This window comes from Buceros rhinoceros, unplaced genomic scaffold (assembly GCF_000710305.1).
Source record: "Buceros rhinoceros silvestris isolate BGI_N320 unplaced genomic scaffold, ASM71030v1 scaffold3750, whole genome shotgun sequence".
In the NCBI taxonomy this organism is placed as follows: Eukaryota; Metazoa; Chordata; class Aves; order Bucerotiformes; family Bucerotidae; genus Buceros; species Buceros rhinoceros.
This window is the reverse complement of record NW_010387741.1, coordinates 22,770-41,369: the sequence shown is the minus strand read 5'-3', so window position 1 is coordinate 41,369 and position 18,600 is coordinate 22,770. Positions and strand designations below refer to the sequence as shown.

General features: G+C 42.9%; 1 protein-coding gene across 1 annotated transcript in view; it reads left to right on the top strand.

The window, feature by feature from the left end:
- Positions 1–18,600, top strand: part of TBXAS1 (thromboxane A synthase 1 (platelet)) — a gene marked incomplete at its 5' end in the record, with an annotated part of 101,088 nt that overhangs the window by 66,027 nt on the left and 16,461 nt on the right. The gene's annotated exons all lie outside the window — the stretch shown is intronic.

Below are 18,600 nucleotides of genomic sequence, written 5' to 3'. Positions count from 1 at the left end.
CCTGCTGCATGGGAACCAGAGAGCAAAGCAGACTTCCTGAGGGAATGTTGCTGCAATCCTTATTCCTGCGATTATTGCTACAGTACCACTGAGAATTTCCACTCTAGATCTGGATTTTGTTAGAGCATACAATGTTCAAAACACCTAATAGGACATAGATTCTTAAGAGCTCATGGTGTGTAGTTAAACTGACAAAACAATGTGGATTTAAGGTTGTATATCACTGTTAGAGATGTTGACTCCTTTCCTAATACAGGAACTGCAGATGAGCAGACCATTGCTCTTCAGTGGATCACCCCACTGAACTGATTAGGACCCTGAGTAAGTACTTGGGTTCCCAGCATCCCCTCTGTAGTACTAGAGCTTGGATGTTTCCTCAGGTCACCATCAAAGCTTCTGACGATCATATCATCCTCTAGATGTGCTCAGGCTGGATGGAAGACAGGATCAGTTGCTCAAACAACCTTTTGCCTGTGCCACAGTTTACATTCCCTTCAAATCTGCAATCCCGAGTAGTTTCCCCCACGTCTGCTTCAGTCAAAATGACCCTATTTAGCATGAAGAAAATTTAATTCAGTGTAAGACTTCATCATAAAGTAGTGGGGACTTTGGACTGAATGAACAGATCTGCTGTCAGGGTCTGAAAGGTTGGTAACTTGCACTTGAGGGTGGTGATGAGCAATGGAAGCAGTACCTTTCTCCAGCTCAGAGGCAGGCATAACGCATAGTGCGCCTGTGACACAACCCTATGCAGACTTGCCCAATTTACTACTACAAGGCAGCACTGTCTTGTAAAGCCGCTTCTAGCAGGTTCTGTGGTGCACTCATGTGAGCGTGGGCTGCTGAAATATGTCCGCTGCCCAACTCTGAGTATAATTCAGAAAGTTAAAAGAAATAGTGTGAAAGGAAAATGCAATCTTAAGTTTTTGCACGCCTTTCTTAAAAACCCAGGGAGACCACATGGGTCACCACAGCACGTGCCTTCACGTGGAAACAGATGCTGAGAGTCTCATTTGAAAGGGCCCATGAAACAACGTCTCCATGCACCACCAACATGTTGTGGATCATGGAACATGTCCCAGGCCTTCATAATCACCTTGAAACCTCTATTAAAACATCACTAGCTGCAATTATAATGTATCACAGGAAGAAAGAAAGAGAGATCAAGATCTTAAGTTCTGGCACTAACAGGGCATTTGTTAAGTAAAACTCATCTTTATGATCAAAGCTGTTATTAATACGTTGGTGAGCACAGATATCTTTTTAATGGTTTTCATTTTCACATTAACCTTTTAATAGTGAGTGAACTCTTTCTAAACTATAGAAGGAAGTATTTTCACAGCTTACCATGTCAAAGGAAGTCATAAAGAGGGGGCCTTTTCCAAGTGCCAATTTTTCTGAAAATTGAATTTCTTAGGACACTCCCATTAGGCATTGGTTGAATCTGCCATCATGCAATCCAGGATCACTTGCCCAAAGCCATCAGTTTACGCAAGGTTTCCCTCGGATTCCCATGGACAGGCTCCAAAGGATTCTTGCTTAACTTCTTCAGGCTCGTGTGTTGTTTGGTTGCTCTTTTAGTACGCCTTGACCTCCAAGGTCCTCAGATAGGAACAGTGCTCATCACAGTTGGGATATGTTTTCCTTAAGGGTATTGTATTGTGGCCCTTTCGTATGAGTGGATTGAACTTGATTTAGTGGGAATGGGAGTAGAATGAAAGAGATGTTTTGGTTTCCTAAGGGAAAATTAAGTGAACTGTATAATCTTAACTGTTTGTTTTAACTCTTGCTGCAGTCTCTGGCTTTCTCTAAAGAAAGTCCTTTGTCTGCTGGCAGTGACTGCAGAGTGGTTTATAGCTTCCCATACTTTAGCTTTGTGTTGTAAGAGAAGTGGTGTATATATAGGCAGTGCTGTAGGCAAAGCCTTTAATGTTTTAGTGGGGGTGTTTTCTCCTTTAAAAATGTCAAGCTTAATACTGTGATGCAAAGGACCAGGGCCTCCATTAACCCTCCCCAACAAGGAACAATCCCAAGATCCTACTAGTTCTTTATAAGAGCGGTGAGGTTTCCCCATAAGGCATCATTTGTTATATTACTTCCACCTTGTAAATTATATTTTCTTTTTTTTTCTTTTTTTTCTTTTTTTTTTTAATTATGCTCTGGGGAGGGAAAGGGCAAGGTGCACCTCTGAATTGGGGTTTAGGGGATGGGGGAAGAAAAGAACTTAACAAAATCCTTTCTATGCAGATGTGGCAAATTGAGCAGGCTCTGTAAGGAGAAAGTGTCCTGCAGAGACATACTGAACAAAAAAATTTTAGGAGAGCTCTTGGTTGAACTGCATCAGGATTATTTTTGTCAGCCAGGTCAACTGCTTTTGGAAACCTATAGTGTTTGCATCTTTATTTTCCATCTAATTGATCCTTTCTTATGTTCTTGGGAGGCATCCCATCACCCGTTGCATTCTTGAATACAGCCAGAAAAACGATGCTGCTTTGTGCTAAAATTATTTGATCCATCTTGGTACTGCTTTGCTGTCAGTGGTGAAATCTGTGTGGGGATGAATCTGTCATTTTCCCTCCCCTTTAATGAAACCACACTGAGGTCTTTGAGCTGGTTGAGGCCTACGAAGACTGGGGACACTGATTTTCAAGCCAAAATGAAAGAATGAATGCCTGAAGAAAGAGATGGCATGTAGCATCTGTAAGCCTGAAAACATTTCTTAACAGCTTCTTTAGCCAGTATCAGAATTCTTTCACACTCCCTTTTGCAAGAAGAAATGAAAGCAACAGGGCTAAAACCTAGACGGTGTTTTAGCAACATCTGTCTTCATAATATTTTTACTTGCATAAATGGTTGCTTCCTTATGCTCTTGCTGGTTACCGTTAACAAAGGTGTGCTACTGTGATGTGATATCATATGAATCAATCCTTATGCATCCATCGTTGATTGATTACATGATGACTGTTAAATATTTATCTGGTATTTTTCAATTGATCCTATAATATCAGCATCCAGATTCCTTATAAAGTGTAAATAGTCTCAGTGACCTACACAAATACCCAATTAAATTGAATTTTTTACTATTTGTATCACTGACTTCAAAGGAGCTATGCTTGGATTTGCACCAGCTGACACCCTGGCTGAAAGCCTCAGGCTCAGATCCAGAGGGTTCACAGTGGAAGGCGACGTGTAGCCCAGAGGTGGAGGGCAACCATCTCTGCTGAGAAAGATTTTGATTTTAATGTATTAGGAAGGTTTTTCAGATCTTTTAACCACTTTTAATAATCATCGTGATGAAATTGTGACATTTAATAGTTGCAACTTCTCTTTATTTATTTCTTCATTGTCATTGAAAATAACGAATACCGGTCTTTAGATTCCTGCTAAGGCAGGTAAATTGTAATTAATCATGAGCCCTTCATCAATAACTAATTATTCAATTACATTAAAGGTAATCTTGTTTTCAGTGAATATCAATCATCAAATGAACTATTGTTTATTTCTAATTCCTAACATCAACACTATTAATTCTGTAATTGCAAGTGTCATGAAATGGCCGAAGCATAATAAAACATACATGCCCTATAACCTCCATATTAAATCAGAATCTCACACTGACAGATACGGTAGCGTTGCAGATAAGTCACCTTCTTTGCAGCCACCTTTTTCCAATTGAAATAGCTGGGATTAAATGAGAAATAAATACTGTCTGTGTCATAGCGAAGCCCGTTTTGGAAAGGTCTAAAGAAGCAAACTAATAGTTAGTGGACTGATAATCACAGACGTTTAAAATTAGATATGTAGCTATTTATGCTGTCTGGATTATTAATAACTTTATTTACAACTCGAATAAAGCTCAGCTGGGAGAGGCAACCTCTGTATGACATTTCCTTGTTCCATGTGGGAGCAGAGGTGACTGTAGTATTTTTAACTAGCGGAGATTTCACCAGAAAAATTTGTAGCAGGTGTTGTGTCTGTATGGGTGTACAGATAAAACCATGGAGGTTTGAAAGAGCATTATTGTGCAGAACAAAAATGGTACAGGTTATTCATTATCCACAGTGTGCAAACAAGATGAGAATGTTTGGTTGTAATACACTGGCAAACAGGGGGAAAAATCCCATTGCCTTGTAAAGGACCTTGTAGCATTTTGCAATGCGCCATCTTCACACTCAGCCCATGTCGCCATATGCTTGTCTTTACAGCTTGGGAAGGGTCAGGGAAATCCCTGCTGTGGGCTGCTGCGTAGGTTCTGCCTCCTTCCCTCTTCAGTGTGTTGTGGTGCTGGGCTGGGCACTACCAGGACACTGTCCCTACTCAGCGCAAGAGGGGAAATGGGACATAACAAAGATTTTACTGAATGCTGTCAAGTTTTGGTGGGGCTGGACCTCTCCTTCCCCAAGGTAAGAGTCACAGCAGGGCGAGAGGAAGCAAAAGGATGCGTTCATACAGGATTATCAACATTTAATAATCTGGAAGTTCAGGGGGTGATTAAGGTGAGGTTGGCTTGCATGTCAAGCGGTGGTTACCTGATTCCAAGGCCCCAGAGCTCAGTGCCAGCTGTTTAGTGCCCACAGTGCCAGCCCTAGCAGTGCAGACCAGGTGAGCTGTTCAAAGGCTGGTGCCAGCAATCTTTTAATTCCTCTGGGAAACGGGAGTAGACATACCCATCAATGCCTGGCTTTGCTGTTTCAGCAAGGCAAGCTGTTTTTATTATTAAAAGATGGTTATTTGAATTTGCAAAAGCAGTTTTTCCCCGTCTCGTTCAATCTTTCTGCTGCAGCAGTTTCGATCACCTATCAGAGTCTGTGTGTGTTGTTAATACACAGCTGTGAAGGAGGTTGGGGAAGCAGAAAAGGAGGGGTGGGGGAGAAAGAAGGGATAACTCTTTTCCATCTGCAATCCCCATCACCCCAAACTGCCCTGCTTTAAATACAGGCAGCTGGATGCCAGGTGGGGCAGCCCTGTGCTTGCCAGGGACCATCCGGGACTGGTCCGTTTTGCTTGAGGGGACCCGCAGGGCCTGGTGCTTCCTCCATCACTGTCAGAGGCAGTGGGCCTCCTCAGCAACAACGTTAACTACTGGCAAATGCAGGGGCGTGAGGAATTAGCCTCTTGAGTTTATCGTGCATTGGTCTCCCAGATGAAATGGTATCCACCACTCCATTAATGAGGACTTAACACTTTCCCTGGCCTATGCAGCAGGTGTTTGTTGTGGTGCCTGGGTGCAGAGGGTGTGTTGCCTCTGCGTCCAAGGGTTTGTATCTGCTCAGATCTTCTGCCAGAAAATGCGCTGAATTAAAATCACAGGTCTGCTTGCTTACTTCCTGAAGTAGCCGGGGCTAAAGCTCCTACAGGAAAATCCCAGGTGGTTTGTGATGGAGAAGGGCTGCTGGTGGAGCTGCAGCTATCCCCTGGTTGACCTAGGGACAGTTCCTGAGACCCCAGACAGGAGGCACATCACACCCAGGCCTTCCTGCTGGCAGGCAGAAGGTGCCAGCAATGACTTGAGTGGGACCCTGCATGTAGTTTTGGTTGTTGGCTCCTGACAATCAAACTGTGGTCGTATAGCTCCAGGTGAAGAGGGTAAGATTTCAAGGGGGGTAAGCCCCTGCATCTCGGTTTTATGGAGTATGTAAAGTTAGTGATTGCTGTGACATCCCTTAGCTCTCTTCTCTACCTGATGTGTGCCACTTTGGTACTATTGGTGTATCCACGAACCACAGTTGCTTTATTACATTGACATAGCAGTGTGTATTTTACCTGCTTATTCTACAGTACTGCTCGTTAAGCTGTAACAAGCTTGTCCTAACAGCTGCACCCCGCTAGGAGCTAAATGGTTACTCCTGAGGAAGAGAGGTGGCTGCACAGCAGAGTGACAAGTCAAAAAGCAGACCCACCATGCCATGGTTTAGTTGTAGGACACAAGAGTTGGAGTGGGTGACAGAGATAATGGCATCTTCAGAGTCAGAAGAAGATGTGGGCCAGCCTTTTTGTACATGACTGCCCCTTTTACCCTGTGCCAGCTGGCACTCGGATCATCTGCAGAAGCATATGTTTGACCAGCCCTCCTGCCAGGGGGAGGTGGTAGCTGGGGATGATTTAAGGAGAACAAATCAGTAAAGAGCACAGTGAGCAATATAATTTTTTCCTTTATCAGTATGGGTTATTTTTGGTAAACTCTAAGCTGAAAATATTGTTCCCTTTTGCTTCAACTTCGATGTGCACTGAGACCTGACCTATGGCATCCATGACCATAGAATCATAGAATCATTTAGGTTGGAAAAGACCTTTAGGATCATAGAGTCCAACTGTAAACATAACGCAGTCGAGTCTAGCACTAAACCATGTCCCTATCTGCCACATCTACACGTTTTTAATACCTCCAGGAATGGTGACTCAACCGCTTTCCTGGGCAGGCTGTTCCAATGCTTGATGTTGGGTGTCTCAGAAGGACAATAGGCAACGTGCTGCGAGGCACACTGTTCATCCTCCTCTGAACAGAGGGGGAAAGGCTGGTTTCTTGTTTGGGAGTGGATGTTGGCTAATGCTACTTGATCTCGTTGTTTCTGACATCTCTTAACTTCTGACTTGCTCTAAGACCACAGCCTGTTCATGTGGTAAATGGAGCATGCTTGTATTTCTCTTAATGGATGTTTGAGATTCTTGGCTGAAGGGCATTAGGGAAGAGAACATAGTATTATAATTTCACTATATCTCCTACTTTTTTTGTGACATTATGGGAAGTTCATAGTAGTATTTCAGCATCAGCCTACACAAATAGTGTTCAGTAGTGGTATTTTCACGGGTGCATTAAGTTAGGACCCTAACTCTGTATTTAAGCACCTAAATAGGTGCCTAAGTTTGTTAGAAGGACTAGCTGCTGGCAACCTCCACCAATGTGTATGAGAGCTTTAGATGTTCAGTGCCCTTTAACATGAAAACATGTATTTATCTGGCATCTCATTTTAAGCATTGAAGTTTGAATATGGTATGTCATTGCTGATTTTGTCATCCTGATTTTCCAACCAGCATCTAACAGCAAAGAAGCAATAACTAAGTGTCAATGCAGTTTATGCAGTTATCAAAGACAGTTGGCGTCTCTTTGGGGCATCTGCTTAAATCATCCACACCAGGAAATACAATTTACATGTTTAGCAGTGTTAATGTAAAAAAATACTGTGTGTTTTTGAATTAAACCGGGCCGTGAAGTGTTTTCTGGATCTAGCATCACTTATCTTCCCTATCAAGGTGCACAGTGGTGAGCACGGCCAGGCTGTTATTGCTTTTACTGTATTCTAAACACGTACAGGCGCACACACACATCTGTATCATCAAAATCTGGCAAAAGTATTTGTTGTTGTCTCTAAGAAGGAGTAATGGTCCCCTACAATGTGCAATTTATAGGCACTAGTTTTTGCTGCCTCCTATTATAAAAACAATTCATCTCATTGCAGAATGTGTGCTTAATTATAATTTGCTAATGCCCTTGAGTTTTTTAAAGTCTAATTTATTGCTCAAGTGTACTGTAGCAAAGATGTGACAAAGCGAGGGAATTAGCTTACGGAACTGATTTTTCTAGCACTGAATTTGTGATCTGTGACCTTACCGCAAAACATTTTACCTTTCTCATGAGTCAGCTTCCCCATCTGTTTTTTTACAAAATGTCTGGAGATTACCAGGAGAAAGGTGCCATCATTTTTTTAGTTTTGTTAAGCATCAGAGCACTGGATACATTCAGCACACTATTTCTAATGTACAGCTTTGCAACTGAAACACCTCATCATATTTATACTTTTAATTTGGCTTTACTTTTGCTACCATTGCTGTCATAAACCACTCGTAGATTAAGGACATTGATGCTCATAGTAGTCTTAAGTCCATTCAGTGATTCAACCTAAAATTAGTGGTATAATCAATCAGTACTGCCAGTGGTCCTAGGGCTCGATTACAACAGCTCAGCATGAGGAGTGAAGACCGTTTTTCTCTTGGCATCTGGTTCAGACCAACCCGCCATGAGCCTGTTTGTGCAGTGGCTGAGGTGCGTGGGCTCCATCCGTATGGTGCGTGGATCCTGTCTGCACTCTTCCTCAGCTCCAAAGACCCTTTATCAGTTATGCCAAGGGAGAAGAAAAGACGGGCATGTTGTGTGTGATGGGAAGGCGTGAGAGGGGTCATCTTTTCTCTCCAAAGACAAGAGCCTTCTCTAGTTTATGGCAACTTCAAGTAGCCTGCTAGCAATTCTGCCCTGCTGCTTCTGTTGCAGAAGGCTGTGGATGTCACATCAGTGACTGCTTTCAGAGCCACCCCAGGGGCATCTGAGTGAACGTTTTCTCCAACTGTTGACATCTTGGTGGCCTCAGAAAGCTGGCCCCCTGTGGCTTATAATGGGATGCTGGCTGGATGAGATGAAACAGGGCATTTAAACAAACTACTGTTGTTTTTAAGTCCTTGCTTGCATTCCTTCTTAGCTGTGTATATGTCACGTCACAAAATGCATCTACATCCTGTGAAGTATATGTAGTTGATAGAAAAATACCTTTGATGAGAGTATGCAAAGAAATTCCGCTGGTTTTGAAGCAAAACTGCCCTGAAAACTTTGCTTTGCTGCTGACAGCACTGAGATGTTTTGTTTTACGACTACAATGTGAGTACCACTGGGGGAACACTGTGTGCCCTGCTTAAACTGTGTGGCACGCAGCACCGGGCACGTCAGCAACATTCGTGTGTTCGGCACCATGGTACCAAACCATGTGTTGTAACACATCATTCATATTCAGCAGACCATGGGTCCAGCAATAATGTTGCAATCACTGGTCCAGATCGCTTCCTGCCAAATAACAAACACAGCCTGTCCTCCCTAAAAATAGAGATCTTTCTTACTGCACAGTAATCCCAGTGCCAGCATACCTCTCCACAGTCTGCTTCAAGTCTTAAAATATTTTTCTACTACTTTCTTTCTGGCATAAAGCCACAATTTGGGAAATCTATTAGAGCTATTAATTTTGTTTTGGGGAGTGCAGGGGTGCTAGTATTTTATTAACACAGTAGCTCTGCTCAATGGTAACATCTGGTTTTCAGTGAGGTTTCAGGGTTTTTTTTTTAAACTCCGTTTTCCAGCTGTGTTGACTCAAGTCACAAGGCAGTCAGCCACTTGTGAGAGGGAAGTCTCCAAACACTTAAAGAGCTGAGAGATTCTTTGAAACTCCTGAATCTTGGAAAATTAGGACAAAATCTGACAATACCAATTTTTCCTCTGGAGGCTTCCAGCACTCACAGTTCTGGTTCCAGCCAGGATCAGGAAATTGAAAATCACATGGAAACTTTCGCAGTGCTTTCAGGATGGCTGCATGGAGGCACAAAGTGCAGGAGGGAAACCCAGGTCATTTGTGTTGTGTTGTTCACGTATCCTGAAAGACAATTTACCCTGCTCAAGAAAGTGTGTAAGTCAAAAGAATAAAATCTAGGTTGTCTGGAGCAAAGAATGAAAATGCAGCTTTGGCGTCAGGGCATTAACAATTCATTAGGCTTACCTGTGTCTCAGCAGTGAGACTAGCCAAGAGACAAATACTCATAGCTAACACTAGCTGTGTGTCTAATGGGCGTTATAAATCTCATCCCTTTGGGACTTTTAGTTAGCCAGGTGTGGGTACACGCCTGTGGCTTGAGCTCCAGCAGAGCAGGGAATGAGTGGCCAGGACGCATAAAACTTGCTGCTTCACACTGCTCCCTAGTGTAGCCTGGCCCTCAGCCTTCTCCTGGCCCTGGCCCCAGCCCTGTGGCACCCTGCTAAATCTTGGTGAGAGGCTGAATTACCTGAAACGCTGGCAAGGTGGCTCTCCTGCCATCTAGTCTACCATCGCTTCTGTCCTTGCTCCTTTCTCTCCATCCATGGCACTCCCGATTTTTATTCAGGTCCTTTTTATTCTCTCCTTTTGTTGCTTTCCTTCTCTGGTTGTGTTTTTGCCTCCTCTTTTTCACCTCTCAGCTAACCACGCTCCTTGCACAGGAGGAAAACAGCAAGCCACACGATACAGCCTTGCAAGCCATGACCAACAGGAAAATGAAAAGAGAAGGATGAAAGGCAGCTCTAACACTCAGCATCCAAAAATTACAATGTTTACTTTCTCTGTGGTCGGTTTTGTTAGAGGAGACTTGGCGTTCCTTCTCCCTGTCCCAGTGACCTGACTGAAGCAGGGGGCTTCAGCCAGCTTGGGATGTGGACTTCAAGTCCAGGCTCTACCTATGTGGCACTGCCCAAGCCCAGAGGAACTTCACTGATGCAGTGCCAGAGTTAAGCTGGGGTAGGTGGCATCCACTGATTGTGATTCCTCATCTTCTCAGTTTTCAGTGTATTGCCCCAACCCTCATTTTTGTTCTATAAAAAAGCCTGCACAAACCTAGGAAAATCACGCTGCAGAAAAAAACTGTCGAGTTGTTTTAAGGTTAAGTTACAACTGTGTTGGTTTTTTCCATGCGTGGTTTTTCCTTTTTTTTTTCCCTTTCCCAGACTGCTTGAGTCCTAAATTCCCCCTGTAAATCTGCTTTCTGTACCATCAGTTCTCAGAACAATGAACCACTTGATATACCTGATAAGAGTTAACATGAAAAATGAATAAATCATTTGCTACTCCCTTTTCTTTTTCGCTGTAACTGGGTGTTGGTCTATAAAATGAAGGAAGTTACATTGAGCAGGAAGTTTAAAAATGCTTAGACAGATGTCATTAAAAAAAAACCAACCCAAAACTGGCTTCCTGCCAAGTGACTGTAATTAAAATTATTCTTCTTAGTGAGAAAAAAGCAGATGCAAAGGGAGGTTTCCTGTCTCTCAAAGTAGGAAATATAAATAACTGTTAGTCTCTCCTTTGTGTGTGCATGTGTGCATGCTTGTGTGAGTGTGTGTCTCAATGTAGGACTTTGTTGCTTATTTCTGAAGTGGCGTGTGATTGAAAACTTTAGTCAATACCATGTAGATGGGTGCTTTATCAATCTATCCTTTTTCTTTTTTTGGTCATGTCTTTAAATTAGATCTTTGTTGAAAAATAAAGTATATAAATTGCAGTATATAAATTGCCCTTTATTTCAGATTACTGAAATGGCTGCTCTTACACAAAAGAAGAGTAAATTTCTCTGTACAACATTGAAGGGAGAACAGGATGTGGGTGGGTGTGCACGTGTATATGGCTATACACGCCTATACATATCGTATAGCTATAGCTGATAGTATATTAATTTAGAAACCAACACAGTTAGTGCCATGCAACTTCCTAGCATAGTGGAAGTATGCAAGTATAAAACTGCTTCTATCAGCATAACTTCTTTTTTCCTGTACAAGCATCTCAGTTTGATATAATGCCTTTACATTATACTTTAATTTTGTTCTAATTACAAAGGTTTCTCATCTGATATAATTACACAAATTCTAAAGCAATCTATTAGCTGAATCAGCCTGATCTACCATCAGGGGATGTGCTCTATGGGTCTTTTCTGTCACCAGTGTTTAAAAGGGAGCTGATTCCTTTTCTCTCCTGCGCATAGATAGGCTAATGACTTAGGCAGGTTGAAGAAATTCTATCAATCCATCTGCTTTTTTCAGATGCTGCACTGAAGTTCGTCGTTTTGTGTCTTTTTAAAAAAAAGTTCCTTTTGAGGAGTTGCAGGCAAGGCATGGGCTTGTGTTTCAGTGTTGATCCATGAGAACTGGTAGACATTAGTGGATCAATACCACTTGGCAATTGCTGAGGCTCCTACCTAGCTCGTTTGTTTGTGTAGAGTGTGTTCTATATACCTATCTGCATGGGACATTGTTTGCTGTTTTTATCAGCATCACGTTTACCCAGGTCAGATGTACCATGTGCTTCCAGCAACTCTCATTTATGAGCTTTAGTTATTGCTTACCTGTATTGAGATGTATTACAACATAGATACGGTCCCCCGGCAAAAGTGTCATGGTAAGGTTTCTTTCTTCTCCTCACTGTATCGGGATAAATGGGTCCAGCGAAAGGAGTCGGTGAAAGTGTGCTTGGACTGACATGGGTTTTCCTGCTTTATTTTGCTATCTAGCATTTTAAAGCAGACTATGCTCGAATTTACCTCCACCTGTAAAGTAAAGTTTAGTCCCAGCATCATTTTACCCATCAGTACATACCGCTCTAAGATATATCAAATATGCTATACAAATAGCACAGAGTACAGGTGTCTGGGTACAATGCCTCGGTTTGATATTAAGCACATGAAATGAGGAGGAGGAGACAGCAGATAAGTCTTGCAGTGTGTGTTTCGGGAGTGGTATTCCTCTTCTTTTCCACGAGTGCGCTACAATACAGAGGAGTAGCTTACTTTTCTTGTTGTTTTCTTCGAGACTCCACAACTGCTCAGGTTCTGTTTGTGGGCTGACTGGTCTCAATGCAATAAGATACCTGCAACAAGAACCAGCTCTTACATTGATAAATCCTGATTGAATGAGTATCAGAAGCTGGATGGCATGCTGGTACAGTGCATACTGACCTTTGTAAACAATTCCTCTGTGATTTTGGCATCTTTGAGTGGTCCTGGAAAAATTTGCCTTGGAACAGCTAGCAGAACTCTCTTCTGTGTGTTTTGAGTTGCTCGATTATCTGGCAAGAGAGCTGCTAAAAAGAGGTTACAAGAAGAGCTGAAAAAGAGCAAGTACATGCCTGCTGCAAGAAATAGAGCAACTGGCACTCACTGAGCGGGAGTAGCGGTGATCTGAAAACACGCAAGAGGAATATGAACATGTACATCCTATGGGGGTTGCAGTGCTGTGAGAGCCGAAGAGAGTTCTTAATTGCTCAGAGAAGTATAGAGGAACTAGTCCAAATGGACAAGTAATGTAGGCTTTGGAGATGAGATCCAGTTACAAAAGCTATCCCCAAGAACACTGTTGGAAGCTTTAGCAACAGCTAAGCTTGTAGATCTTTCAGCAAAGGAAACAGAAACAGTTTAAACTCACAATCCACTTTACAGTGCAGCCCAAGGCCATAGGTAATCCATCTCTGCCAATCCTAGGATGACCCCAGTAAGCACGTTTAAGAACCTCATTGCAACAAACCTCCTTGTGCCTTGAGAAGAGATTTCTGCCACTGTTGAAATCCAGAGGCCCTGTGAAAAGGTAAGGAAGGTCAAATATACAGCACAAACCATGAGAAATCCCTTGTTGTTTCTCCAGTCCTGACTCTTTTCTTCTGGAGGACTGTTTGCCTATATCTAATCCAGTTGGGTTTGCACTTATGTCTGTTACTTCTAGATGAAGTCTGTCAAATTTGCCTTTCAGAGAGATCCCAGGCAATCTGATGGAGAGGTTTTATTGCTGCTTCCCAAAAGGGAAGGGAAGCCACAGCAGGATTAAATGGCTACTTCTGTGGCATCACCCACAGCTCCCAAATTCTTGTCCTCTGCCCTGGGCTCCAAATCAACAAATGTGTAAACTCTTGCCTCGCTTTAAGCTGGTGAGCCATTACATGGAAGAGATAAGACAGTCTCTGCTCTTGGTAGTGATGCCTTCCTCACGTGCTTCCCCCAGTAGTGGTGCGGCACGTATGCCTTTGTGGAAACATGCTGGGAGGGAAAGGGAATGGGGCAGTTTTATTTGGGGTAGGTAGAGGGAAGAATCACCTTTCTGCTAAGTGTCAGAAAATACACCGATGTTTCTCACTCTTGTGCTGCTCTGCTGCAGACATTTTGCAAGCAGGAAAGGAAAGTAATGGGATTTTTGGTAGCATTTGGCAACGCGTTTTCATGAGCATGGCTGCCCGTTAGGACAACTGTTTAAGTTCCCAACCCAGGATAACAAGCAGATCTGGGCAAACGTTCGGGGCTGCATTTTTCCAACAGGTTTGCTTACGTTTCATACACATGAATCCAGGGACGAGTCACAGATGCCCTGAGCAGGCCTGGCCACTGCTTTCAGCTGAAACACATGTTTTGTGTCCAGTGCATGGGAAGGAGATTGCATTCCTGAGAAGCAATTTTGTGAAGTGCTAAGTAAACAATATATCTCTCCACAATGGAATTTATTCTGAGTGAATTATCAGGGTTAAAAAAATACTCTGTTGCTTTCAGCTCTTATCTTTGTTTACCATATCGCCAAGAACCATGACCTGCCTTTGTGTCCTAATGCTGAACTGTCAGCAAGAGGGACAGGAAATGCTGCCTTCTCTATAGACTCAGCATATAGCTTAATGAGAAGAATTAACATCTTAGCAGCAGTTGTTGGTTTTGCTCAGTTTGGTTTTTTCTCTTTTGTTGCCTTACTTCAGCAAACCTAGATAATCTGAGAGAAAGGTCTTTGTGCCAAATCTCCACACTCTGTAATTTAGTGACCTTCAGATATTTCAACATTATTAAGACCAAGTCGAGCTGACAAAAGAGCCTGTATCCTTTTCATTTCCCACTGAGCTGAGCATGCTGCATCCTGTTTGGAGCCCGGTCGCGTACAGCACTCTTCGAATACAAGCCATCTTTCAGCTTGAGCAAGGAGGGCGAGCACTGATACTAAGCAGAGTAGCAGCTCTGTCCCTTACTGTAGTAATGCTGGGTTCATGGGAAGCTCCACCACTCCTGAGTCACCTGATTAATAGTTCTCCTTCATGAAATAAGAAACTCATGATGGAAAACATAATTAAGTAGGGAGGCACCGTCCAGACTGGAGCAGAGATGTGCTGGTAGTGCCTCATGGTTGTTGCCTTGTCCCGACAGCCTCCCAGTCTGGATTTTGGAAAGTGTGGGACATGAGAGCAGCATGAGCCTGGCTTCTGCATCCTGACACTGGCTGCAGGAGCCCATCCTGATATCTGCTCAGGGAGCATTTTTAGTGTGGTTCCTCTTCCACAGATCCCATAGCAGCAGCAGCAGCAGCAGTTGCCCTGCACGGTTCTTGCTTTGTAATTTGAGAGGGCAAAGGTGCAGGGAGCAGGGAGGATCGCCAAGGATCCCAGCCTCTGTTTGGCACCCAAGGGCATCATAGAAAGATAAATCTTGAAAGCAGATCTCTCAAACTTCAAATTACAGATTTTTTTTTTCCATGCAAAGGTGGGCAAACAGTGAGTTTCTTTGTTTGTCGCTGGTGCGTGGGTGAGTGTATAACACCCATAACAACTTTTTTTCCCCCAGCAATTGCACATCGTAAAGCAAAGCTTTAATGGTGGGTTAAGGTCACTTCATTATTTGCACAGAAGGAATGTGTAAAATTTCTGTTCTGCTAGTCTCTTCACGGTTTTTTTATGCATTCAAGATTTGCCTTTTTTTCATATAACGTCAGTATTAACTACAAGACTTACTCTACCCATGACTTAAAAAAATTTAAAAAACCATAAAGAGTTACTGTTAGAACTGTGGAATGATCAGGGTGTAAACAGGAGTATCATATGCTGCCTGCCTGTGAGCATACCAGCAGTGTCCACACAATCTCATTATTAGGGTTTACCAGACTTATTAAAATTGCTGGAGGAGAGGAAGAGACTTTCCCAAATTTGCTTGGAAAGCTGTGTCAGGACTTGACCTTCTGACTGCGAGCCCTGTGGCTTTGCCACACAACATCTACTCCCTGTGCTCCTCCTGCCCTCGCAATAATGTGCTTGGAATCTGACCCTGCATTTCCCGCTGTCGCGTTGGTATCAGCTGGAGATAAATGAGGTCTTTTGTTAACTTGTTTCTTGCTTTGCAGGCTGCTTTTCTCTTTTGCTTTAAAGAAGAGCCAGTGGTGATGTGGCTCTGAGGCAGGGTTATGTACATGCGCTATCAGCACAGTATTTGTAATAGAGTGGCTGAAGCATCTCTTGTGGTAGAGATGAGACAAGACTCCATTATAAGTAACACAAAAAGGATTTTTTTCTATCAAGTCCACTGGAAGCAGGGAGCAAGCAGGGAGCTCTTCAGCTCCCAGCCTGTGTTAGTACCAAGGAGCAAAAAAGGGTAACGTGCACGTGCAGAACGCAAAAAGAAAGTCTCCCCTCATCCCATCCTAGATAAATAGGGCTGGGAATGACTTTTCTGACTTTGTAGCACTGCCACTGTGATCTTCTGAAATTTAAAGAAAGTATGTATTTTTTTAAGTCATTTTTATACTATTTCAAATTGATGGATGTGTTACAGAAAATATATATGCATACATGCGTGCACGCATGAGGATAGGACAAAAGTACTAATACCAATCTCTCTTATTTGTGCAATAATGTGGAACTGAGAAGCAAATGTATTAGGAACAGCGGTGGACAGAAGTGCAAGATGCTCTGGCTCTTCTGAGCTGTGTCATAAATGCCTTGGGAGCTAAGGCAGGGAAAACTGGCAGAAGTCTTCTAAGGTCTAAGTATGCAAGAGGTACAAAATTGCATCCACTTGCAATTTTTCCCAACGTTTCTTACAATAGGTGTAACTCAAGCAGAATATGATCCCAAGTAACCTGCTTTCCAAAATGTTTTCCCTTATAATTGATCCAACTCCCCCTTTTTTTTAGTCCGTCATATGTCTTGGACAACCCAGATGTTTCATGATGTCACTTAAACTAGACCAGCGAAGTTGAAATAGCAGCAATGTGCCATTGGCTTTGTGATTATCCTGCTTGTTCACTAGAAAGAATTGTAGGTTTCTTTACCCGCATGGAAGTCAAAGAAATAATAAGCACCCTTCCTCAGTCTATTTATACATCAAGGTAGGTGCAGGAAACACGAAGTCCTGTTTTTTCTCTGTTTTTTTGTTTGTTTGGTTGGTTGGTTTGGTTTGGTTTTTGCTGATTTTAATTTTTTGCTTTTTAATTAAATTTCTTCATTTAGAGTCACACAGCTTTCTGGGCTTCAGCCATAGATAAGTGAATCTACATATGACAGCAGCAAACAAAACTTATCTTTCTTTTCCCTCACTCCCTATCACTTCCTCCCTTCCCCACCCCACCCTCTAGTACCCAGCAAAAAAGAAATGCTATATACAGACTGAGCAGAGTTTCCCCCCAATTACTTTGTCTGTGTGTTTCAATTCCATTCTGTGTCAAGCTTTGCCAAGGTACCAAGTTTGGCATTTTCAAGAGGAGGTTGGATGCCTAATCCCTGAGGCCCCTCTTGCAGTAAACCCCCCCGCACACACACACCTGAAACGTGTGCTGCAAAACCGTGAGCACTCTGAGGGGCAGCTCATGCTTGTGTGATGTTTATTTGCATGAAGTTCATGGTCTTTTAGACTTTTTTCTTTTTTTAAAAGGTCTGTGTGATTCTAGCTGAGCGCTAGCAGCAGATGGCCAAAGGGCAGGCAGGGATGGCCCATGGTGCTCTGTAAATGGAATCTTACCAGCATCCTGCCATCGCACTGCAAGTCTCTGGTATTTGTTTTGTATTCTCTCAAATCACTCAGCACTGGAGTCAGGTGTATAACCAGAATCTCATCTTTCATTATTAAAACAAAAAACAACCTGTAAAAAAAAAAAGAGAGAGAGAAAAAGGTTTCTAGTTGGAAAGGTGCGACTGGAAACATGAATCCCAGTTGAGAAAACAGAAGGCAAATGAAGTTCAAAATATTATTAAATCCCATGTGTTTTCCAGCCAGTTTCTAAGTATGTTGGGACCTCGCTCATAATGTTTGAGCGATTGGGGTTGGTAATATTCTGAGTATCCCTACCTGCTCTTGTGTGTGTGGTGGGCCCTTTACAGGAAAAGCCTACAGCCGTGCTCCGTCTTCGTACTCGCAGAAAATTCCTCCCCACAAATTAGCTCATCTCCTACATATCTGTAGATCTTTGTGCCACAGCTTGTGCTAAAAAGGACAAAGGATACCATCTTTTATTAGGTATTTTATATGGGCAAAGTCGCTAGTGAACTCCCTCCAGAACACTATGGTTTATGCACTTTTCTGGCTTTGAAGTGCTCTTTCGTGCTGAATGATTCAGCAAATGTGTCACTCTGTGTGTGCCACCTTTATGTCTCAGTGGCATCTGGATCAGGTAGCTTCATGTCAAGGCTGGCTCAAATCCAGGTAGGTATCCTCGTGTTGGCCGGGTGCACTCCAGAGCTTTTGCAGCTTGGTGCTTTGGATAGAGCTTTGAAAAAGAAGGAAGGATAAAATACTGGGGATTAAAGTAGTGTGGCTGTAAGTGAAATGACAGCACAGAGATGAGGTGAGGGGAATTGTAAAAATAAGGGTATCCTTGGAAATACAGAGAGGTGAATGAACGAGGTGGCCAGGCACTGAGACAGGAAAGGGTCAGGTTCAAGAAGCAAAAATATACTTGAGAAGCAAGAGAGAAAGAACAGCAAATTGGTCTTCACACCAGGATCATTGTGGGACTATGAGGTAATAAATAAATAAAGGCAAAGCCACTTACTCATAAAGCAGAAGAAACTGTGAGCAATACTTTCCGTTTGCCTTCCCTGTCAAGTCTTATATCATCCTAAAATATGCTAGAAATGACCTTGTTCGGATTACAAATGAATTCTGTATTTTCTCACTGCTGGCCCTGTGACTTCAACCTGCAGCTTTCTGAGTTATGCTTTTTTTTCCACTCACTCCCATGTGCTCACAAGGGCCAGTGATTCAGTAAGTGGGGGGGGGGGCTTCCTGCCTGGGGCTGGATGGAGTGCCCCCCAAACCGCCGGC